Source organism: Lissotriton vulgaris, chromosome 5 (assembly GCF_964263255.1).
Source record: "Lissotriton vulgaris chromosome 5, aLisVul1.2, whole genome shotgun sequence".
Lineage (NCBI taxonomy): Eukaryota > Metazoa > Chordata > Amphibia > Caudata > Salamandridae > Lissotriton > Lissotriton vulgaris.
The window spans coordinates 1,471,237,130-1,471,257,423 of NC_141693.1; the positions used below are offsets into that span (position 1 = coordinate 1,471,237,130).

At 47.0% G+C, this 20,294-nt stretch overlaps 1 protein-coding gene across 2 annotated transcripts in view; it reads left to right on the top strand.

Moving 5' to 3' along the window:
- The first annotated feature begins 786 nt into the window (after positions 1 to 786).
- The window catches only part of SLC45A3 (solute carrier family 45 member 3), a 212,125-nt gene continuing 192,617 nt past the window's right edge, over positions 787 to 20,294 (top strand). The window contains exons 1-2 of one of the 2 annotated variants that reach the window (XM_086923432.1): positions 787 to 893; positions 9,264 to 9,374. The gene's annotated coding sequence lies outside the window, so the exon portion shown is untranslated. Of the gene's footprint in view, positions 894 to 9,263; positions 9,379 to 20,294 lie in introns of both variants that reach the window. The other variant, XM_086923433.1, reaches the window with a different exon arrangement.

Below are 20,294 nucleotides of genomic sequence, written 5' to 3' on the forward strand. Positions count from 1 at the left end.
CTCATATAGGCCAGACTTATTGGCTTTGCCAGAGCTTGTTTATCATTTACTATGAGTTGATTGCGTGGGTCTCAATTGGACTGCTTTTGGAGACCCCGCAAGGCTGATACTTTGAGTCTCCCATGGCATCTGAGGCCCCCTAGACCGGTACATACTGGTGACTCCCTGTGGCTGATTCTGTGCTCTCTCTCGCGCTGATTAATCGGTCTCCTCGTACAATAGTCTGCGGACGCCTTTCAGCTGGATGATTTTAGGTTGTCTCTCATGGGCTATTTTGTGGATCCCTTTAGCTGGTCTGGGAGTCTCCGTAGTTCTGACCACCACGAAGTTATTGGGGGGTGGGGGGGGGGAGAGTATGGGGAGGGGGCGGCTCTCCTTAGTGCCGAATCCCAAAGCCACCACTGGCTGAATCTGCGGGACTCTCCTGATCTGGGTGTATGGCATCGCCCACTGACGAGTGTTGCATCCTCCCAAGGCTGCTTTGGGGGTCCCCTTTGCTAGTTTCGTGACTCCCCGTGCTAGTTTTGGCGGGCTCGCGGGTGCTTTACAGATTCATCTCTGGGCGGTTCGGGACGGGATTGTACCACGGCCGCTCAGGGCCGCCCCACTGGCTACTTTTGATCGGGACTGGCGTAGACGTCCCGCTCCCGGAGTTTGTCTGAGGGTCTTCCGGTGGACCTATCTCGTTCCCCCTCCCCTGTGTCTCCCCCCCCCCCTCCTTCCTCGCTCAGCCTCTTCCATGCACTCACTCCTCCCACACTCTCAGTACGCATGCGCCACAGCAAAGTTTCACTCAGAGATTTAAAAGGCTTTGGTGTGACTGGACCAGGGTGCTGTGGAAACCGGTGGCTGAACCGGAGCCGGATCTTCAAAGGACCGGGTGGCACTGCCAGGTAACTCCTCTCCCTCGTTAAATCGGGCCCCTTTCTAGAAAGAGATGCGACTCAATCGCGGTGCCTCTACTGCCAAATAAGGACCCCCACCCGCCCTCATTTCTTCCGGGCCTCTAGGGCTTGGAAAGGACCCCTGCTTCACATGCACACTGGGTTTAAGTATCATGCATCGTCCATCACCACAACTACTTCCCAGGGGCATCTGCTGCCAGAGAACCACCGGTCCCTAGTGTCAGATTAGTTTCTCCTGCCAACCCCTTCACTCAGTTGTCTCTCCGGAGCTATTACTCCAACTTTTATGCCATGCTTCTACTTCACCGATGCTCCTTCTCGTGATAGGGACTACTTCCTCCTGCTCGAAGCTTTTCATTTTGGGGCAGTGGGTGTTGATAACTATCATATCTTCCAGGTTCGCCCCTCTGTAAGCTGTGTGTGTGTGTATGTGTTTTGGGGGCGGGGGTGTTCCTTAGTGGCCCGTCTGTGTGATCTTGTCATCCTTCATGTGATAAACTTAGGGAAAGGGTGAACTTGGGAGGGGGCGCGGTACACTGTTCCCTGTTGGGGGCGCTAGGATCTTGGGGGTCAAAGACTTGGCAGAGACGGGAGGAGGGTGCGTTAAAGGGGTGTTGGGTTCTTCTGTTCTTTTGTTGTCTGTCGTTTCATTGTAAAATTATGACAATAATCCCCCCTGGAGGCTGCAGAGCATAGTGCTCTCTTTCATGGCAGGACTGCGCGTTCACAGGCCCTCCCCGGTCCAGTTTCAGCCTTTCAGACATGTAGGGCAGCCTGTCTCCGGGGACCCAGGGAGGCCAGATCCCACTGTGTGTATGCTTTGTGCATCAGTATTGTAATGTTGTCGGGCTCTCTGTATAAGACTTGTGATGTATCTGTGTGTGTTCTGCATACCTGCAGTGAATTTGTTGTGGGGGATGTGCTCCAGACTGTCAGTGTGTTTAACGGATTTTCTTTGAGTGAGCTAAGTTGTGTGTGCCCCAGACGAGCAGTACGTGAATTGTGTTCATATGGGCACCGTTCCCTTCCTCCTGGCTGTTTGATGGGCTAGGCTGTACCCACAGGATGGTCACGGGTTTGTAGGATAGTCCGGTCCATGATCTTATGATGTGCAGGTGACTGCTTTTATTTTCTACGGGTGATCTTGATGTTGGTGCATTTTGCCATAGGGTCCTCCCACGTTGGTGAGTCGGTGCACTAGTCTCTAGGCTGCTCCTGTATTTTGAAAGTAGGGTATTATTACTTTGGATGGTCCAATGATTAATGGGAAGTGCATTATTGCTTTGGGTGGTTTTGTTAGTTGTCAATGCATTGTCCATTAGTTTGTAACCAGTGGCCTGCCGTAGGCAGTGGCGGCTCCTCCGCTAAGGCGGAGGAGTGTCACCCCGAAGCTCAGGGTGTAGTGTAAACGGAAAAAAATGATAATACCGGAAGTTATCATTTTATTTTTCTTATCTTCAGGCTATGGCGGGGCTTGGCTCCCCTGATGTCTTGGAGGAGGAGTGGTTGTTCGCATGAATGTTTGACCGGCCCACTTGGGCCGGCTAAACAGTCATGCGCACTTCGAATGTTCTCCATGCAGGCTGCCTTATAGCCTACATGGAGAACATGCACAGGCCCACATCCCCATCCCCTGTCTGAGCGCCTAACCACAGCACTCAGACCAATCACAATTCTGCATTGCAGCGTTGTGATTGGCACTGGGAAGCCTGGGTGCTCCCAGAAGAGACTTACTTGACGCGGGAGATTGATTATTTTTTTTTCTCTTTTTCTTATGAAAACCTCCCCCCCCGTACCTTACCACAGCCACTGGGTGTAGGATGAGGAGTGCATTATTGGTCTGGTTGGGTAGTGCATTCTTACTTAGGATGGCCTGCTGTTTCGTAAGCTGAAGAATTATCCAATTAATTGTATAATTTTTTATTTAAAAAAAATTTATAGCACAAAAAAACGCTGTCAGGATATCAAGAGTGCTGTACATCGAAGCAGATAGGTTAAGCTGGTAAAGGAGAAAATAATAGAAGTATAAGGGGTTACACCAGATACACATTTCAGAAAATAATAGAAGTATAAGGGGTTACACCAGATACACATTTCAGAAAATAATAGTCATATAAGTGGTTACACCAGAGGCACATTGCATAGTATGTAAAGCAGGTCAATGCTGTAAAACAATTAACGTTTGTATGGTTACATGTCTATCGTCCCAGTTAGTTATTCAGGAGCAATGCTTAGAGCTTTTTTTAAATGCGGAGGCTGAGGTGTTCATTCTGATTTTGGGAGGGAGAGACTTAATTATTCTTGGAGCAAGACTGGAGAAAGCACTGTTGTAGGTTCTCTTCTTTTTGAACTTTTGCGGTTTCAACAGTAGAGTGTTTGATCTTCTTAAGGTGCTCTTCCTACCAAATAGTTAATGTGTATTTGCCAAGTAATTGGGAGTGTTTGATGCAGCGCTTTGTGCATCAAGCAGGCTATCTTGTACCTGTTCCTTGCATTGAGAGAAAGTCAGTTGAGTTGGATTAGATTTGGTGTGATGTGGTCACATTTTCCTGATCCTGTGATGAGTCTGGCAGCAGAGTTCAGAGCGGCGCCAATGGTATGGCGTGGGTATTGACTGAGTAGCACCTCATTATTTTGGATGGTCTTTTGTTGGGTGGATAGTGCATTATTACTTTGGTTGGTTTTGTTAGGTGTCATTGCAATGGCCATTAGTTTGTTTCCAATGTTAAGGAAGCAATGTGTTGTTGCTTTGGATGGTCTTGCGTAGGGTGAGTAGTGCATTACTTGTTTGGTTTGGAGGTGCATTCTGACTTAGGATGGCTGGGTGTTTCATGAGCTCAAGATTTAGCCAATGGTTTGGTGTTGGTATTGACTGAGTGGCACATCATTATTTTGGATGGTATTTTGTTGGGTGAATAGTGTATTATTACTTTGGATGGTTCTGTGTTGGGGGAGAAGCACAATCTTCCTGTGGTGGCCGTATGCTCAGTGAATGAATACATTGTGTCTTGTGCTAGACAAGTCTGTTCCTTATTCCTTAGGATGGCCATGATATTGAGTGAGTTGCTGCATTTTGTGCAGGGTCCGTCAGTCGTTAACCTTTAAATGATGCCGATGTTATGTAGGCAGCGCGTAATGGCTTTGGATGGTCCATTATTGCATGAATCCGTGCAAAGGGTTGGTGCTGATGTTGAGTGAGTAGTGCATTAATGCTTTCCATTGTCCGGTGTGGAAGTGCGTTATTGCTTTGGATGGTTTGGTGCTTGGTGAGTCAGTGCATTATCCACTAGTTTTGTGATGGAGTTGAGGGACTAGTGCGTTATTGCTGTGGATGGTCTGGTATTGGTTGTTGCATGCCATATTCTATAGTTTAGTGATGGTATTGAGTGAGTATTAAGTTATTGCTGGGTGGAAGTGCATTATTACTTTTATTGGTCCAGTGTCTACATTATCCAGCAGCCTGTGAGTGAGACGTCTGTTATTGCTTTGAAACATCTGGTGTTTTGCCAGCCTGTGGATTGTCAGAAGTTTGGTGCTTTTGTTGAGTGAGTATTACATTATTGCTTTGGATAGCCTGTTTCTACGTGAGCAGTGCATTGTTCATATTTTGATTAGTCGTATGTCGCTGCATTTATTCTTATGCTAAGCAAGTGTGCATTATTTCTTGGTGATAATGTTGAGTTAGCTGGTGCATTTTTTTTAAGGATCCTTCTGCTTTGGTTAAAAAGGTGCTTTATCCATTAAGTTAATACTGGTGTTGAATAAATAGTGCATCATTAATCCTCTGGGTGGTCTGGTAATGGATGAGTTGGTGCATTATCCTTTGAGTGATACTAGTTTGGGGCAAGTAGTGTGCTATTGTTTTGGATTGCCTGGTGTTTGTTAAGACTGTGGTTTATCAAATGTGTTGGTCGCGGTTGAGTGAGTAGAGCATTACTGCTTTGAATGATCTGAGGTTTGTTTAGTTGACTCAGTATTTGTTAAATTGGTTATGGTGGTGAGTCCAAAATCTGGAAAAGAGACATGGAAAAACTCAACCCAGGCTCTTTGCCCCCTAACAGTCGCAATCTCCTGCTCCCACCGACAGGCGCTACGGACGTTCAAACCCTGACTGACCACTATCTCAACGCTATGACTTCAATAATTAACGAGGCTGCGCCTTTGCAGCTAAAAAGAGTCTCTACTAAAATCTCCAATCCATGGTACGACGGGAGTCTCAATGAAGATAGACGAGACATGCGAATGGCAGAGCGCACCTGGAGATCAGCTCCCTCTGCATTGCACCTAAAAGCTCTGAAGGAAAAGAGAAACGCCTACTTCAGGAAAATAAAACGCTCCAAATCAGATTTCTTCAGCCTCCAGCTCGACCAAGCAAAAAACCGCCTGAGAAAACTGTTTGAGCTAATCAGATCACAATCCAAGGACCAACCCCCAACCACTCAACACTATTCGTGAAGCACCCTCCTGTGAAGACTTCGCTGCTTTCTTTACCCAAAAAACTGACAACATAAAGAGCGATCTCCTCATTGACGCGAGCCTCTATTCCAAACCCCAGTGCTTAGCACCCACTGAACCAAAAAACAATGCTACATGGTCAACCTTTGGCACATACTCGGAAGAAGAAATTGGCAAACTGCTCAGCACCCTGAAACCATCCAATCACCTCACGGACCCCCTTCCTGCTACCGCCGTAAAAGACTTTACCCCTTTGATTCTCCCTCTCTGGACTAAAATTATCAACAGCTCTCTCCAACAAGGAATCATACCTGACTCCCTCAAAGTTGGACAAGTCACACCTCTGCTAAAGAAACCCACAGCTGACCCCTCTGATCTCAACAATTACCGTCCCATTACCAATATTCCCACTCTCGCCAAACTGCTGGAAAAATGCGCACAACTACAATTGACTAAACACATTGAACATTTTGATCTCCTCAACCCTCACCAGTCAGGCTTCCGTGCAGGACACAGCACAGAAACTGCTATGACTCACATAATTGACGACGCACTTCAAATGCTAGACCAAAACGACACATGCCTCCTCATCCTTCTTGATCTCTCTTCAGCATTCGACACCGTTAAACATGAGAATTTACTAGAACTACTAAACACAAGAATGGGTTTATCTGGAACTGTTCTCAAGTGGTTTACTTCCTTTCTTCACAACAGGTCGCAGAAATTCAAGAGCAACAACCTGATGTCCTCGCCAATACCGGTAACGCTAGGAGTCCCCCAAGGATCCTCTCTATCCCCAACACTGTTCAACCTAGTTATGGAGCCTCTGACCACCTTACTACAAGCATCCAATGTACACTTTCACATGTACGCCGATGACACCCAACTTTATCTCAAATTACAATCCCCCAAAGACATCCTTCTCCTGAACTTAACGATCAGAGGCACCCAATCCTGGCTCGCCGATAATCATCTCAAACTCAATGCCCTGAAAACAGAGTTCCTTCTGATCTCACCTCCAGCGAAGATCTCCACCACTCAAATTTGGCTTAAACACCTAACCGCACTCAATGTCCAACCCACCATCGTGGACTCAGCAAAATCTTTAGGCATAACACTCGACACCAATCTCAACATGCAGCAACATATCAGCAAGGCAACAAAGAGAGCGAACTTCCAAATCAATACTCTGAGGAAACTTAAACCCTTCCTCCCAGCCAAAGACTTCCAAACCGCAGTACAAGCACTAGTCATCCCTCGAATAGAATACGGCAGCACCGCCCTCTGCGGACTTCCCCTAACTACAACCTCACCCCTAAGAGCTTCTCTAAACGCTGCAGCGAGACTCATCACTGGGTCAAAAAAGCACTCCCATATTACCCCTGACTTGAAATCCCTGAACTGGCTGTCCTTTGAAGCCAGAATACATCTGAAAATCGCCTGCATGACACACAAGGCGGTACACCTAAACTCACCCGGCTACCTCACTCAAAAGCTGACAATCTCTGGCGGAGCTAGAAACACCAGAGGCACAAACAATCTTCTGCTGAAACCTCGAAGATTCCGGAAGGAAAAAACATAAGCGCTCCTTCTCAGGAATGGCGCCTAGGATCTGGAATTCACTCCCTCCCGAAACCAGGCTTATCTCTTCCACTACTCTCTTTAAAAATGAAGTAAAAGCTATCCTCATGGCTAAATACACTTGAACTATTATCTCGAACTCTGTTAATACTCTGCATCGACCTATACTACATGTTTGACCCCTCTGATTATTTGTATTATTGTTTTTATTACTCACATGACTGGCTTTGCAGCCACTTATTTGTACTGTTTGATCTACTGATTATCTGTCTGACTATGCTACCTCATGTACCCATTCTATGTAAAGCGCTCTGATATCTGCAAAGATCTTGTTCGCGCTATATAAAACTTTCAAAATAAATAAATAAATATTGTTTTTTTGTGGACCATAGTTGGATGGAAAGTTCATTATGATTTTGTGTGTCGACTGTTTGGAGAGTTGGTAAATTTGTACATTAGATTGATGCTTTGAGGGAATACTGCATGTACTTCTTTGGATGGCCCTGTGTTGGGTGCTTCTTTTTTCAGCAACTCCCAGTTCTGGCCGAATCAGTACATTTCCTAGGCTGGTCAAGTTCAGACTGTCTACATCATTCTTTAAGTTGGACTGCTAGATCAGTTGGTGCATCGTTCCACGGGCTGTCCTGTGTTTGGTTCGTGCCTTTTTCTGTGGAATAGCCCTCTTAAAATACGTCTTCATGCATGGACTGTATATGTGCCTATGTGTACAAACTCCATGCACAACGGATGTGTTAGCTGCACGTTTGTTTTATGCTGCACAGCCCACGTGCCGCTGAAATGCAAAGGGAGTGAGACAGTACATTTGCCAGGCTAAGTTTCAATAATTAGGTTTTCTGTAGGGTGATCTCAAGTCTTGATAAGGGCACATCAGAGCGTGGCCTGCCGGGAGGATAGAGGTGAGTTTTTAGGTCGCAGAGTCCTGTACTCTGTGCTAATGAAGCTGATCCCTCAGCTGAGGGGGACATGGTACGGGAGAAGTCGAGCCGGAGTCGAAGGCTGGATTTCATCTTTTACCTGCACATATTGGCTATTAAAACCAGGCTAACCTGGCAGTATTAGGCATTACATGCAAAGTGAGATTGTTTATGAATAAAATTCCTTGCTTCTCTGCTGAGATTAAAGGTGCGTGGCTGGCAAAGAGGATGCACAAATACTTACCCGACAACCCCACAAAATGATTGTTGTAATTATCATTATGTTAGATATTGACCAATTAGAAAAGTATGTACCACAAAGTAATTCATCTGACACTCTATTGATGGGTTCTCCTTGTATACCGCAGGTGAATGAAAGGTTGTATTCCTGCTTGTGGAAAACGAAACTTAAGGTCTTTTGGTAAAGCACATCTCTGCTGCTGGTAGCTTAGTTTTCTCTTTAGCTCCTTGGCCTAGTTTAAACCCTGTTACTGCAGCTCGGTTATCTGCTGAGCATCCTAGTCCATGTTGTTACGCAAGTGATTTACCTGCTTTCAGGTGCTACTTCTGGTGGTTGGTAGGAGCACCGTGATGGAACAATTGGAGATTTTTGTGTGCCTCTGTATGTTGATTGTCTTCAAAGAGGCAGTGGGATCCTCATTTTTAGGTTTCCCGTTAGCCAAGATCTTTTTTTTTTTTTTTTTACTAAGATCTCATGCATAATAGACTTCTAAGGACTTTTAGCCAGTCCTCTGTATCTATTGGGCTACTATTGTGCCATTCACATTTTTCTTTCGCCCCCCTGCAACATCTAGCATGGGCAGTGGGTCAGCCCACTTTAGCCAATTACCAACTTTAGTGGGAGTGATACATTCTTCCTTTTCCCACAGTAGTTACCGTCAGACTCGGGATAGCCATGGCAATGTGTGCCCCTAACCCCCAAAAATATGTCTGCATTTAGCTACAGGTTTTTGCTTTTCAGAGCTAAGAGGGCCATTCAAATTCCCAATCGAGTTTTTCAAAAACGACAGAACAAAAAAAACATTGACAAAGCCAAAAGGGCTGGCAGCCAACTCCAGACCTGTTGGCTTAGGAAACGCTTATTGGGTTTGGGACGTTCCAGGCCCTGTATCCAGATTTCTTTCTCTGCCCCAACGATGACAGCATCGGAAAGGGTGTCCTATTTCCAGAGATACGCCATGCTGTTGTGCAAAATGGGTGCATGACACAAGTGATGAATGGGTTCTTGACTCGATGTTCGTGGTTGGTTTCCCTGTTTATAGAGAACGGTGTCAACTCGAGTCACTCGCATCCATATCTACTTCGACCCTAGAAAAAACCATTGTGGTGTTTACCTTTTTAACTGTTTTGTTTGGTTGTTCCTTAGATATCTCTGTTCCACTCCCGTGAAAGGTTCTCTACACATTGTGCAGTGCTGCCAGGAGAGGACAAATCCGGAGGTTGAAAGGTCTATTTTGACGCAGCAGCAAATGGAACCGTGAGTAAGACTTTTTTTATTTTTTTATTTTTTGCAACATTATCAAATAATCCTGTTTTGTTTGGGAAGATGGATTCCTCGACTGTGATTGACTTTCATGAACCGCTCGTTTCTTATGTGGAGAGGCCTGTGCCAGGCCTGTCACCAGTCACAGTTCCATCTACCCCCATGCAGCCTCCCGCCCGTCGGCTCTAGCCTTGCAATCAGACACGTTGCCCTATATTCATAGATGGCCAGGTGGGCGGTGTCCATTTAAGAAGTGCAACTGCTAATCTTGTGGTCGCTGACAGATCCGTGTTCGCTGATCTCACGAGGATGTGGAGAGATGCGGTGGAGCGCAGAGGAAAAACCCAAAGGCTGGTTGGTGGTTGGTGGTGGAGCAGGTGTGTTTGTTCACCTCCGGCGCTGCCGTGCCTTAAGTAACGAATGAATTCGAGGTCATAAAACGGGTATTCTAGGGTAAGTAGATACGTCATGTGATGGGCTTCTTGTTGGTGCCCCCTCAAAGCCTCTTGTCTTCACACCGATGCTTGATGGGCTTTTAAGCACTCCTTCATAGCCTTTAGGGAACTGGCACTCGAATCATTTTGATGGTGTTATTTGGTATCTTTCTTTTGTGAAAAGGCACTGGCTAACTATCCAGCTGGACTCCCCCCCCCCCAATCTTGCATATTTTTTTCTGACAATTTGAAGAAGTTGCCTCTCATCGGGCCAGAGCTCCGATTATCCCAGGGTTTGGGTCCTACTCGCAGTCCGATGGTGCCATCTTTCTGTTTTTTCTAGACTCTGACTGGCCCTGTATTGATGTGGGCTCCCCCGGCCTTTGTTTATGTATGGGGGTCTGTTTGGACCAGCCTTTTGATCTGCTAGCTCACAGAAAATTCCAGCCCTCTTATGCCACAGCTCTGAAAGGGAATCATGTGCCCACTAGACCACAAAGTGGTTCATGGGTGCCCTTTCAGAGTGTCTGGTTCGAAGAATGTTGGTTATAGTGTTGTATGTGAGATATGTATGAGGAGGTACTTGAAGGTCAAAGTTCTCGTCACGCAAGGTGTAATCCGACTCCACACATAAGCAAGAAGTGTTGTGGAGCATGTGAGAATAGACACATTTGTGCATATCTACTTAAATTATGTTGTTGGTAATCGGATTTGGATTATGTGGGTAAAACAAGCCGGCTTTTAGTGCTACTCGAAACATAAGGTGATTATGAGTTCTTCTTTGCGCAGTTTACCCTTCTGAACGAAGAATAAACTTACCTGGTAATGACTTTTTAAGAAAAAGATGGTCAAAATAAGGGCGAATCGAAAACACAGTAGTCTTGTTACTAATAGATGCAGAGCTTCTGTTGAAGAAAGAATGATTGTCTCTTTGGATACTCTACAGAGGCACATTGTTTTAAAGGGGATGTCTATTCAAAGGTGTCCAGGGGACGCATATAATGCTTGGTGTGGTGCGAGTCGAATTTGGTGGGTTGTGACTCGTGTTGGTTTAGTGGCTCCATTTGTAATGCTCTTTAATTCCAGATAATTAACAGAAGTGCTCTGAGGTCTAGCCATCGAGATGGGAAGTACTTAGATGATGGTAGCTAGAACTTGTGGGGGTGGGAGGGGGGAAAGTAATGGGATGATTGGGTGAAGGTATCTCATCATGTAGGAAATTTACTTTAGGTCTATGTCAGAGACTAGAGGCAATTAACACCCCTTAATTGCTCTCTTTATTCGATTGGAGTGGCGATGGTCCTAGTTCTTGTGCCCAATAATTGAAAAGTTGCTCTGTTTGATGCATGCTGTTATCTGACGTGTGAGGGTACCTATTTCAAGGTGGTTCACTGGCATCTAGTGGTCAAGTGCTTGTACACGTTGTCCAGTAGTATAGGAGTCAGGATCCTAAGCATTTAAAAATGTTATTAAGATTTTCATGGTATCCGTATAATTGTATTATTTCAAATTAAATGAGACGTTGAGCTGAGGTGGTAGATGGAGTCAGGAAAAGATTAAACAAGGAGCGCAGGATAATGTGCTGTATATAAAACCTCTGGAGGAAGCGAACCGCTGTGCCATTTGTGTCGATGGTAATTTTAATATTCTCGGGTGGCTTTTTGGGCTGTTTCAGTCTCAAGGCTAGGACACGCTTCAGCATGAGATCAAGGATAGCAAGGACCTTGTCAAGGGCATCAAAGGAAAAACAAAGAGGACCAGCTGCTACCTAGAAAGACCGCCAAGGTCCAACTAGGAATGGAAGATCCATCATGTTGCCCTTAGAAGCCTGTTTTTAAAGACTTTCATTCCTGTGGACAGTATGGCAGTTCTTTCATATAACTTTAAACCAGTTTAACAGAAGAGTTGCGCTTGCCTTATTGGCACATGTTTGTCATTACGATCCAATGTTTTTCTCTCTTCAGGCCCCCAAGCAGAATAATAGTGTAGTAACAGATATTTGTGTGCATTTCATCACAAGTCCTGCTCACACGGGGACCACAGCAAGTACCTTTTCAGCCTGTTCAAAGTCCAACAACCATATTCCCACTTAGACGCTGACATTTTTAGCAAGCCAGGTAGAACAGCTTTTCTTGTACCCTTCGTCAAAGCATTTAATGTTCTATAGCCTCAGTCTCCTTATGATTTTTGGACCCCCATCTACAAATTGTGTGTCTTGAGACCACCGTAGATGAATTATCTATGGGTCTTTGATAGTTCATAGTAAACACTTTACATCTTTGTCTTCTGCAACTTTGAGTATTCTGGTGGCTTTAGTCGTGTTTTGGGTTTTGCAAATTTACTTTGGATGAATTCTGGAGTATCTACTTCCTCATTCACTTTAAATAACTATGACATACGCTGAGCCTTGAATGACATTGGATCCTTATTCTGCCATAACCCCCCAGGTACCTAAGCCGGTCACAACTTGAGCATGTTTCAGTTCTGTTTGCTTGTGTGTTTTTGCTTTTGTACAATGTAATATGTTAGTTTGTTCATTGAGTCGGGCTTCTGACTTGTATATTTATGTTGCAAAGTCAGGATAAGTTTACGGTCTGAATTAAGGTATCCAAATTATTAACATAATTTGTGTTTAGTGGAGTGGGTAAGCTTCAAGAAGAAAATGCTGTTTTGGGCTTGCACTCACGCTCAGATTCAAGTAGTTTGGGCTGAATCATGCTTTTTTATGGTTTGCTGGACCTTTCTGGTTTCTCCATGTGGATTACTGACTCCCTGTCCATCAACGCGTAGGGCCTTAATACGTACTCTCAGTAGCAGTCTGACCACCATCACCCTTCTGTCCTATTAGGAGTGTGGAGGTAGGACAGCCACAAGACCACCGCCTCTGTTGGGATCAAGGATCCCTCTGCTGCGTGGGTCTTCAGAGGGCCTGAATATGCTGGCGCTGCCGATTTCATGGCTGGACCCCTCCATGAAGAGGGTGGTGGAAATGCAAATACCGAATCTGGGTCCAGGGGTGCATGCAGGGAGGCCAATGTTGTGCTCCCCTGTAACTGCACCTTCGTTCCTGCACGGTGTGATATGCATGACATGGTGCATGTAACACCGTGTAGGAAAGTGCTGCAGGTTCTCTCATGGCAGCCATATGTTTGTTTGACTCTTGTATGAGCCTAACATAAAGCCCTGTGAGATAGCCACAGCACCTCCAGGCCACACTGGATTAAAGTCATAATTTGTCGGGTGCGCTCACGCAGGCTTGGTGGTCTTCCTGGGACCGCCGCATAATCTTTAATGTCCACGGCATAGCTCACAAAGCATTGTACGATACCATTCCTGATTTTATTTCTCAGTGGATCAAAAATGTATCTTCTATCTAGAACGCTTTGTTTACCTGAACGCCTACTTTCTGTAAGTTTGATGGTACCGCAGCGCCTACAGCCGGGGTCACACTTTTTCTGTCTCCTCTCCTACTCCTTGTAAGAAGCTACCTAAAGATCTTCTGCTCTGCTCCAATGATTTTGCCATTTGACTTCTGATATGCTGTTTTATAGTTATGCCTAGATGCTGTCTATTTTGTTCCAAGAGACCCCCATGGTGACAATCCTCTTTACATTATAACATACCATAACATTCTTGTAAATCATAACTATGTGTTGCTGCTATGCGATTACATTTCTAGGGGTTCGATATTTCAGTCTGTCAGAAAAAGTAAGTGCGTACAATCCCGAGAAGATAAATATAGAGATGGAACCACATAGACCTCGAGTTACACAGTTACGGAGATTTTTGAGCCTGCGATTACTCTGAAATTGGGCTGATTTGAGTGTGAACCGATTAGTTTGCCAAGGTCATAGTATACAATTTTTAATTTTCACTTTTAAAGTGCTAAAACATGTGCTTTTGAAAGTTGCTTCATCGTTTTATATATACCCAGCCTTCATTCAGATGCCTTTTTTTGTTGTGTGTACAACATTTTATACTGGGGATGGAGGGAGAGTGCTGTTGATCCCTTCCATTTAATGAACGGGACTATAAACTTTTACAGATTGTCAACCAAAAGGGTCAGTTTTACTTTTTGGACAGGAGAAAAATGTAAACTGTTTGCTATCATTTAAAATTTTAAAGGGGAACAGTTTTAGATATACATATTTTCCCTGAAATAATGTTCTTTTCCAACTATTAAGTGTATTTTTGCTGCCCCTCCACAAAGTATTTGATAGAATAATTTGGAAACTGAAGTTAAACATTTAATTTATTGAATGTGCTAATTGTTATATTACTTTTCAGACCGGGATGAAATACATACTCGTTTTTTAGGTCTCGCCTGTCGATGCGCATGCGCATCGAGCAAGCAAGACTATGGGGGCTTATCCACTCTTTATCCACTGCAAGGAATCGTGGCGATTCCTTGCAGTGCCCGTGACTTTTAAGCTCAATGCGCATGCGCATTGAGCTTAAAAGCGCGTGCACGTCCGTCTTGTTTTACCCGCTCCGCCCCCTCCCCTTCCCGCCGTGTCGCATTTCTCCTCCCCCCTCCCCTCTCTTCCCTCCCCCCTCCCCTCTCTTCCCTCCCCTCTCTTCCATCCAGTATCCTCACACCGCCTACTGCAGCTCCCAAACAACATCCAGCACCATTCTGTGATGGAGTATTCGAAACCAGGACGAATGCGAGTCTGCCTTCTTGTCGCCGCAGCCTACGTATGTCTTCCCTTTCTACCCATCCTCGAGGCCCGACACTTCATTGTCTCCGCCCCTTTCTCAAGTGCTCCTTTGAAACCTCTCATTTACCGAGAGATCGGGACCTCGAGGTGCCTCCAGTCTGCCGCTTCCCTCGCTGCTCCTGGCTCACACCCCCGTGCACGCGCTGCTTCCACAGCGCTAGGCCTCGTCTGATTCTCTCCCAGGAATTTCTGAACTAATTTACTGTTTATGTCTCCGCCACCTCTGCTGGCGGCTGCTCCAGGAATTCACTGCCAATTTTGTGAAAAACATATTTTCTTTTTCCATATCTATTTTATTTACTTGGGCCGTTGTTCATCATCACATTAACTATCATGGGATCGAGCCGAATGCATATTCTGAACATGCCACGAGGAAGCCATTAAACGGATTCATATGCTCGTTTTGCACCATAAAAAGGCATCGCTCTGCTGCACTGTTCTCGTTTTAAAACATGCCTTATTCAAGGCACTTGTCCCGATAATTTGGGCTCATTACGATCAGAATACAAAGCGCAAAAACAGATATAAAATGTGTGTTGACTTTTATCATGAGCCTATTTAGGTTTTACTTCAGAGGTACTGTTTATGCGAACATTTTTCTAAACGTGGTATTGGCATAGGAACAATTTCTCCTCCCCCCCCTCCCCCCAGCCGCCTGCCTTGCCTACTCTCCCGCCCCCTCACTTCTTGATTGCACGGCCTAGTCCCCTACTCTCCTCCTCCTACTCTCCTCCCCTCGCCGTCTGTTCCCGCACTCCTCCCACACCCCCGCTCCGCCCCCTCCCCTGCCTGCCATGTCGCGTCGCATTTCTCCTCCCCCCTCCCCCCAGCCGCCTGCCTTGCCTTGCTCTTCATTCAATGCTATTTGTAAGGAAGACTGATTCCTATTACCCACACTGTTCCGATTTGCTTTTGCCGATTACAGCCACATAGTATCTTATCTGTAAGTGAAGTCGACGCCGCAATCTTCCAGCTGTCGTGTAGAACCCAAATTCATGCACAGCCCCCCTGTAGAGCTGAAAATGAATCGGCATAATGTAGTAACAGCTTGCACATTAGAGACTGGAGGAGATTTATAGAACCTCGACAGTTTCACTGCAATATACTATTGGTCAGCTGCAATAGTCAAGTGTCCAATGCAGGAGTTCCGAGTAAGCGCAATTGCCGCCAGTCTCTAGTCCTATTAGGTAGACACATAGAACAGAGTTCTGTTTACAACTGAGTGTTTCTCTGTTTTCGAACATACATACACACCATTGAAACAGCTACACACTTAGACATGTATTTCTTGTTTCGGCAATTCCTATTAAAGTAAGGGAGGGCCAAACCACTCCAAATCTGCGCGTTAATATTACACCCGTTTTTCTCGATATGAGTTTCAATGAAGTGAAACCGAGGTACGTCGAAAGGGGCACTGTGCTGCGCGACATTTATTTGAGAGTCCAGTTATTTGTATTGTCGGTGCCAGTCATACCTCTGTTTAGCCCATGTTCACGCTCTGCTAATTTTAGATGGATAGGGCAATAGAGACATAATTGAAAAGTCGTATTTTGCCCCAGATCACGCACTAGAATCAATTGGGCTCAACTGTCTGGTTCGCATCATGACGCACAGAAGGGTTTTAGGCAAACTTTAGAGCCCACCGTTATCAAACTGGGGCCTTTACCAAATAATAGCACGTAAATGCCATGAGGTTGTCAGTGTGCCATATTTAATAATGAACGCGTAAGGTCATTTTTTTTTTTCAGTAAACCACCCTCACCCTCACTCACCCTCAACCCCTCACCCTCACTCACCCTCACTCACCCTCACCCTCAACCCCTCACCCTCAACCCCTCACCCTCACTCACCCTCAACCCCTCACCCTCACTCACACCTCACTCACCCTCACTCACCCTCACTCACCCTCACTCACCCTCACCCACCCTCAACCCATCACCCTCAACCCCTCACCCTCAACCCCTCACCCTCAACCCCTCACCCTCAACCCTCACTCTCACTCATCCTCACTCACCCTCAACCCTACCCTCACCCTCACCTCACTCACCTCACCCACCCTCAACCCCTCACCCTCACTCACCCTCAACCCCTCACCCTCACTCACCCTCAACCCCTCACCCTCAACCCATCACCCTCAACCCCTCACCCTCAACCCCTCACTCTCACTCATCCTCACTCACCCTCAACCCCTCACCCTCACCCTCACTCACCCTCACCCACCCTCAACCCCTCACCCTCACTCACCCTCAACCTCTCACCCTCACCCACCCTCAACCCCTCACCCTCACCCACCCTCAACCCCTCACCCTCACTCACCCTCAACCCCTCACCCTCACTCACCCTCAACCCCTCACCCTCACTCTCACTCACCCTCAACCCCTCACCCTCACTCTCCCTCAACCCCTCACCCTCACTCTCACTCACCCTCAACCCCTCACCCTCACTCTCACTCACCCTCAACCCCTCACCCTCACTCTCACTCACCCTCAACCCCTCACCCTCACTCTCACTCACCCTCAACCCCTCACCCTCACTCTCACTCACCCTCAACCCCTCACCCTCAATCCCTCACTCACCCTCACCCTCACTCACCCTCACCCCTCACCCTCACTCCCTCAACCCCTCACCACCCTCACCCTCACCCACCCTCACCCTCACTCACCCTCACCCACTCACCCTCACCCCTCACCCTCACTCACCCTCACTCACCTCACTCACCCTAACTCACCCTCACTCACCCTCAACACCTCACTCACCCTCACTCACCCTCAACACCTCACTCACCCTCAACACCTCACTCACCCTCACTCTCACTCACCCTCAAACCCCTCACCCTCACTCTCACTCACCCTCAACCCCTCACCCTCACCCTCACTCTCACTCACCCTCAACCCCTCACCCTCACTCTCACTCACCCTCAACCCCTCACCCTCACTCTCACTCACCCTCAACCCCTCACCCTCACCCTCACTCTCACTCACCCTCAACCCCTCACCCTCACTCACCCTCACTCACCCTCAACCCATCACCCTCAACCCATCACCCTCAACCCCTCACCCTCAACCCCTCACTCTCACTCATCCTCACTCACCCTCAACCCCTCACCCTCACCCTCACTCACCCTCACCCACCCTCAACCCCTCACCCTCTCACCCTCAACCCCTCACCCTCACTCACCCTCAACCCCTCACCCTCACTCACCCTCACTCACCCTCACTCACCCTCACTCACCCTCACTCACCCTCACTCACCCTCACTCACCCTCACTCACCCTCACTCACCCTCACTCACCCTCACTCACCCTCACTCACCCTCACTCACCCTCACTCACCCTCACTCACCCTCACTCACCCTCACTCACCCTCACTCACCCTCACCCTCACTCACCCTCAACCCCTCACCCTCACCCTCACTCACCCTCAACCACTCACACTCACTCACCCTCACCCTCACCCACCCTCACCCACCCTCAACACCTCATCCTCACTCACCCTCACTCACCCTCAACCCCTCACCCTCACTCACCCTCACTCACCCTCACCCTCACTCACCCTCAACCCCTCACCCTCAATCCCTCACTCACCCTCACTCACCCTCAACCCCTCACCCTCACTCACCCTCAACCCCTCACCCACCCTCACCCTCACCCACCCTCACCCTCACTCACCCTCAACCCCTCACCCTCACTCACTCACCCTCACTCACCCTCACTCACCCTCACTCACCCTAACTCACCCTCACTCACCCTCAACACCTCACTCACCCTCACTCACCCTCAACACCTCACTCACCCTCACTCACCCTCAACACCTCACTCACCCTCAACACCTCACTCACCCTCACCCTCACTCACCCTCAACACCTCACTCACCCTCACCCTCACTCACCCTCAACACCTCACCCTCAACCTCAACCCGTCACCCTCACTCACCCTCACCCTCACTCACCCTCACTCACCCTCACTCTCACTCACCCTCAACCCCTCACCCTCACTCACTCACCCTCAACCCCCCACCCTCACTCACCCTCAACCCCTCACCCTCACACAGTGCAATAGGTCTCAGACCATTTCAGTTAGAGCTTTAAGAAATGTTTATGGCTTTTTTTATTTGTAATTCTTTAGCATTGGCTACAGGAAACAAAAATGCTAAACATTTACAAAAAAAAAACCATAAACAATTCTAAAAGCACTAACTCTAATGGTGCGAGACCTATTGCATTTCCAATGCTTGTTTTTCTTTCCCCGGTTAAGAGCAACAAGTGCTATGGAGGTCTGAACAACAAGTCACCGACGTTAAGTGTTTGCTCCGCAAAAACACAAGAGGGTGTAGGTGAAAGAAACTATGGCAGCCAGACCTCAGTAAAGCCCATTTATAGTTTTTGCTGATTATTTCGTTCACAGATCATGCCCTTTCGCCGCGGAACGAAAGTATGTGTTGGGGCACTTCCTTATTTAGCATTACTTGTATATTTTCTCGTGATTGTAGCAGGGAGGCTTGTCTGCAGTTTCCTCGTCCTTCTGTAGTCTGGGAAAAGTTGACCAGGCCAGGAGGCCCATTAAATGTGTGTGCCCACTGTTCTAGAATTTTCAAGGTGCGCCAGGTTGGATGCAGGAGCCCAGCAAGTCCTGGTTTAATAGTGCAGTGCCTGCAAGACCTTTTAAACGTTTTTTTAAATCTACAGAGCGGGCGTTGGCTCTGCTCATAGTAGTGTTTTTCGCTGCCTAATACTATTGAGTGTTAGTGTCTTCCTGCCTGCAGTGGAGCGATTACATTGCAACACATGAGAACCCATGTTACATCTCATAAGTACTTTGAGTCATCTCACATTAAATACCTAATCTTACAGATGCACCCATATAATAGGACTCTGGAACAATGTGGCTGCAATGGTGTGCATTGGAATTAGGAGTGCAGGTTGTGAGACCTAAAGGTTGAGCTGAATTTCTGCTTAGTCAAGATTGAGGTGCATTGGCAGATCCAATATTGGAACGGTGGAGGGTGAAGGATGTCAGGATAAGTTAGGGTGCATTATCGCAGTTGGTGCTTGGGGTATATGATATAGCAGCGTCTGTTTCGTGTCAGGGTGTCAAGCCACTCTAGAGATTTGTGTCTGTCTGTCCCAATAATTGAGTAGTAGAGGGTGCTGCAGGGCATGAATAAGGTGCATTTGCACAGCTGTCCAACGCATATAAATGATGGGGGCTGCTGCGTGTCAGGGTTGAGGTGCATTGGCAGAGCTCTGTGGGCTTCTGCAGTAGAATGGCATGGGTGGAACAGGTCTGATGTATTTATTGGCAGCCTATGTGTGTATTCCATCACTGGATTAGCGAACGTTGGTAGAAACTGAGGTGCATTGACCAAACAGTGGAATATCTGGTCAGGACTGAGGTACATTGGCAGAGCTGTGTGTCTTCCCCTGCAGTTGAGTTGTTAAAGTTCTAGCAGTTATGAATGAGGTGCTTTGTCAGAGCTGTGTGGGTTCCTGCAGTAGAAAACTGTTCTGCAGGGCAGGATTGGGGTCCCTTGGGAAATCCATGTGCACATTTTATCTAAGGCCTAGCGTTCACTTTGGGGTGATATATGTGCAACCCCCACTCTGGCCCAAAGTCCTGAAATCTGGATCCTGTTGGTTTTGTAGATTTCTTATACAACACATCTTTGTTTTAGAAGTGGAAGGAGGCCAGCGCAATCTTAATCTGGGATTCCATTTAATGAAGCTGGGGTGTCTTCTTTCTGCATGTGAAAGCGATGGGGCCT